Here is a 4,781-nt window from a genome sequence, read left to right as displayed (position 1 = left end):
AATTAGTTATGTTACTTATAAAATGAGTAATTAGTTATATTACTACACATGCATCTCTTTCATCATTAATTATTTGCCATGTCATCTATTTTGTCTAGATAAGTGTGATGTTATCACCTACTCCCTTCTTTCCGGTTTATAGAGCTCAACTCAGAAATCTCACCATCCAAGGGAAATGATGAGTGGTCACTACAAGGATACCCTTTATAAAGCAACAGAAATTCTACAATATTTTGACTATACGTTGCAAAATTCATAGTAGATACGCATATAACCGGTGCAGATATACGTTGCAGAGTTGCAGCTCACGGCCTTATCCTTGTACATTAAAAAAACAGAGGAAAGAAATAAAAAACAGAGCAAAGGAGAGAGGGACGCGCGAGAAACAGAGCCCCTGATTCATCTTATCTCCCCCACCTCGTCGCCACCCACCGCCTCCCCTTCCTTCTCTGTCCCACCTCGCCGCCGGCCCTCCCCATCCTCTTCTCCCACCTCGCAGCTCTGGAGGCTGTAGGATCCGCAACATCCCCTTCCCACCCACCCCTCTCGCGCCCATCTTTCTCTCTTCACGCTGCTCCTTGCTGCGCCACCCGCGGCGGATGATTCAGACGAAGCCCGGCGAATCCCGCCACCGCGAAGCACAGCCCGAGCTCCCCTCTCACCGCAGCACCCTCCCATCTGGCTAGATCTGGTGCTTGAGGCCAACAAAGCCCACCCGTGGTCCTCCCCCCCCCCCCCCCCCCCCCCCCCCCCCCCCCATGGCTAGGGTTTCGGGCATGGGCGACGGCGCCGGTGGCCATGTCGTTCTCCTCTCGTCCGGTGAGTGCACCCCTGGCTTCATAATCTCTCTCTCCCCCTTTCTATAACCTCTTCTCTTCTCTTGTAGACGTGTAGGGAGGAATGGCCAGTGGACAACATTGTTGCTGCTCGGGATGAAGCAGACATGGATCAGGTGAGTCGTTCCACTTCTCCTCTCCGCTCTGGTTCGTGGCACATCAGGAGCCATTGTTGTTCTGGCGGTGTTATGATTTGCCACTGTTTGGGCCCAAGTGCCTGCTGCATGTGATCAATTTGATTTTGTTGTGCTGCTAAAGTGTTGATTGATGCTTCGATTGAACTGCAAGATTAACCCCTTGTGCTGCCACCATAGATTCGATGAAGTAGGGCAAACTTATTGCAGGTATCCAATGAGCAAGAAGGAAGTTGGTTTTCGTTTCTGAGAATTTTTATGTTGTGCTCATGCAATTTGAGACGTAAGCTCTAGTGAGAAAGTGCAGCCTACAGGTCTGCTTTGGTGGATTTTGATTACTTGATGCTTTGGCTGCCTCTATTATCATGATGCCTCGACACACGTTGTCCTGTCTCCACTTCCTACAACAAATTGTATATATGAATTAATTTTTGAGAAGTGCAGGCTGATGCAGCACTATGATGCTTGGATGCGGTCCTGGAGGCATAAAAGACACATGATGTTCACAATCATGGTGGCAGCAAGGTGCGGATCGATCTAACTAATGCTACCAAGTACTATACTGAACAATTATATGTTATTTTGTTTGATGGATATCCCTAATTTGATTGCAAATAATTTCCTGAGCTTTGTAACTAATTTGTTTTCTCACATACGCAAGTAATTGTTCTGTTGGAATTTAATTCATGATTCAGATTGCGCGTACATCTATTGATCGTTCATAATGAGCTCCAAAACAGAGAAGCGTCATGGTGTACCATGGCTTGAGGAGATGCATATGTCGGAATTTTTGTGTATTGCTGGAACATGGTTTGCATCACTACATTCTAAGGTCATTTGCCTTCCCCCCTGGTAATTTAATGTAATGCATGACTCCTTCCTTTCTAATGTTGGCTGGTAATGTGTGAGACAAACCTGAAATTTGCACACATCAGCATCAGCCTAAAATCATAGATGCAACGTTAATTGAAAAAGGCATTCCATCAAAAGATAAAAAGAGTCTGAGTATCAGCCTGCTAGGCTCCCTCCCTCTGTTTCTCATTGTTTGATGTGATGATATAATGGAGAAGCCCTCCCTTGAGTAAACTAATACTACTGCAGTTACTAATCCTTTTTGTATTGCTATGTGTAGTGTATAATGTGAAGGTGGACAGATCAGCCTAATTACTAACGGAATTTGATACCTTTCAACGAGACGGTAGGTACTTTATGGATTCCTGCTAACATATATTCTAGAATTTAGCTTGATCTTGATTTCATATTTGTGCAATATATATTTGACAATAGGTGATCTAAATATTCATTCCTTTGATTAGCTCAACAATTTATTAATTAAGATGTTATGGCCATTAAGATATCCATGCTTGGAGATTTATCATAGATTTTCTCGCAGATATCTTCTTGGTAAATATATATAACTATACAAAATCAACACCATCATATATCGTCAAGTCGATGCTCTGATCATGTATGTATTTTTATTTTGTATTTAGTGTACATTATTTGCTAAGACTGCCATGTGTTGTTCAAATATTACAACTTTCCTGATTATTAAGTTTTGCTAACACCCTGGATATATACATAAAGACAGTCCTCCATTTTGAATTTACTCAAATGATAAAACTTTTCCATAAAATCTCAATATAGAAACCTGGATAAAATATTGTGACAGTTGGAATTGACAGTTCAACAAAATACTGCTGATGTAATCCACACCTTTAGAAAATAGCCCCTCAAAGGTTTAAATGATAAAGGTTTTTTAGATACAGATTTATTCTGCAAATTATGATAAATGTCGTGTAACTTCCAACATCTGGGCGGAGGTGCCATACTTTTCTCATTCACACAAGTGTAGCTCCCCCTATCAAGCCTCCTTTTTGAACTATTTTGTTCAAGCTAATAGGCTAAACAACAAGACATCTAAACGGGCAGTCTCTAGAGACTTTGTTGCTACATAGAGACAACACGACTTACTATTTTTAGTGTTTGTATGCCTTCAACCTTTGTACATGTCTAATATCTTGCCTCTATGACTACTTGCATCATGTCAATGCATTGTGTGTTAACAGTTCAATTTGTTATTCTCTTTGTAGATTCAGAAGATATATGGATGATTATATGGGTGCGTGGCAAGTATACTGCAATGATGATGATGATGATGGATGCTTTTGGTTTTAGTTAAGTTGTATGGATGTTGTTGATGTTGTTGGATGATGTTCCTTAGTTACGTATTAGTTTAGTTGTAGGGATGTTGATGGATTATGTCAGTCAAAGTTTTGATGTGAAGAAAATACATAGATTATGTAGCATATTTGGATGATGTTCCTCATGTAATATCCACTATTGTAAACCAACAGTTCATCCAATATACGATTTCTTCCTCTCATGAGTATATCCCTTTTTTCCTACATGTGGAGCATTAATTTAATTGCTAGAAATATATATTATATAATAATAATATTCACATTATATATGTATGGACACATGAAGTGTTGCAAATTCTCTTTGACAAGCAATGAGATCTGGGGTTCTTGTACATTCAGCACCAACGTATAAAAGTGTAGTAAAATTCGGTTTTATGTGTTGTACTCTTGCAACGGTCCATTTTACCAACGGCTATATAAGCGTTGTACTATGCTAGCAACACTGGATAAGGCAACGCATTGAAAACCGTTGGTAAAGACACTAGCAACGCATATATGGACTCTTAGATACGGAAAAAAGCGTTGCTATAGGAGGGGTCATGTTGTAGTGGGTGGAATAATTTTGGTAGTTTGTAAAAGTACACAATTCATGCGCTCATTTTCATCAAACAATTGTGTTTGCCAACGCATGCATACATGACCAATAAATAACTAAGAACTTCTACATGCATTGGTGAGTTTTCTTTTAGTCCTTGCATGCAGTGATTGAATGCACCTCGATATCTGAGTGTGTGATGCGAAACAATAGAAATAAGACTTATAAAACGGAAAAATGAAAATTTTGAGATAAGCCTTATAAAACGGAAAAGAGGCGGTATGTTACTCCCACTGTGGGTACTCAGTAGTGTGCGCCAGCTCACGCACTCATGGACTCCACTAGTAATAAGAATACTAGCTAGTGGCATGCCATTGAACTAGCAAGTCTCCCCAAATAATTTATGAACTGAAAAAAGAAAATATTAGTGGAAATTAGCAGAGTGCCCTTCGACTACCATGCCAGTATTAACAATTTGTGGATTTAAAAATTACAACATGTTTAATTTATACAAATCATCCATGTATTCAAATACATGGATGCAGTTCATACAATAGTATAGTTCACCATTGCACATGGTTAAAATACATATATGCAGTTCGCCATGCTCATTTGGGAATGTCAAAGAAAATGCTTGTGCCACTCGTCACCAACGGTGCCTCTAGGGTGCGTTTGGTTGCAAGGATGGTCATGAATAGGTTGGGATCGTTCAGAAAATAGTCATGTTTGGTTATAAAGCACATGAATGGTTCGAGTCAAAAAAAGAGAATATGCCTTGAAGATGCTGAATCGTTCCACCCAACCAAATCGGTCGAATCAAATGGCCACCCTTTGCATGTATGATTATGTGAGCATGACTGGTGGTCCCATCCTAAATAATTAGCTCATCTCTTATATTCTGTCAAACACATGAATTGAATGGTTTAATCCAAAAAAATGGACGGTCCCAACCCATTCATACGACACCTTCAATAGTTGTCACTGTTGCTCCTTCCCCGTAAGTCGTCCACCATGGGATGGACTTTGCTGAGGTGGCAGATGAGGTGTAGCATGTCCTTTCTCCAGCCGGACG

The 4,781-nt window shown here is 40.5% G+C and overlaps 1 long non-coding RNA gene across 5 annotated transcripts; it reads left to right on the top strand.

The window, feature by feature from the left end:
- The first annotated feature begins 365 nt into the window (after positions 1-365).
- Positions 366-3,356, top strand: LOC125535245. 5 transcript variants are annotated; one of them, XR_007294606.1, is made up of 6 exons: positions 368-819; positions 887-952; positions 1,415-1,495; positions 1,666-1,802; positions 2,103-2,168; positions 3,064-3,356. It is a non-coding gene; the product is annotated as an uncharacterized LOC125535245 (long non-coding RNA). The 5 variants fall into 5 exon arrangements; XR_007294605.1 differs by having other exon boundaries at positions 366-819; positions 887-1,495; XR_007294604.1 differs by having other exon boundaries at positions 369-1,284.
- Positions 3,357-4,781: the final 1,425 nt, after the last annotated feature.

Source organism: Triticum urartu, chromosome 2 (genome assembly GCF_003073215.2).
Source record: "Triticum urartu cultivar G1812 chromosome 2, Tu2.1, whole genome shotgun sequence".
Lineage (NCBI taxonomy): Eukaryota > Viridiplantae > Streptophyta > Magnoliopsida > Poales > Poaceae > Triticum > Triticum urartu.
The sequence above is the reverse complement of the archived record's forward strand: the minus strand, read 5'-3'. Positions and strand labels throughout refer to the sequence as shown.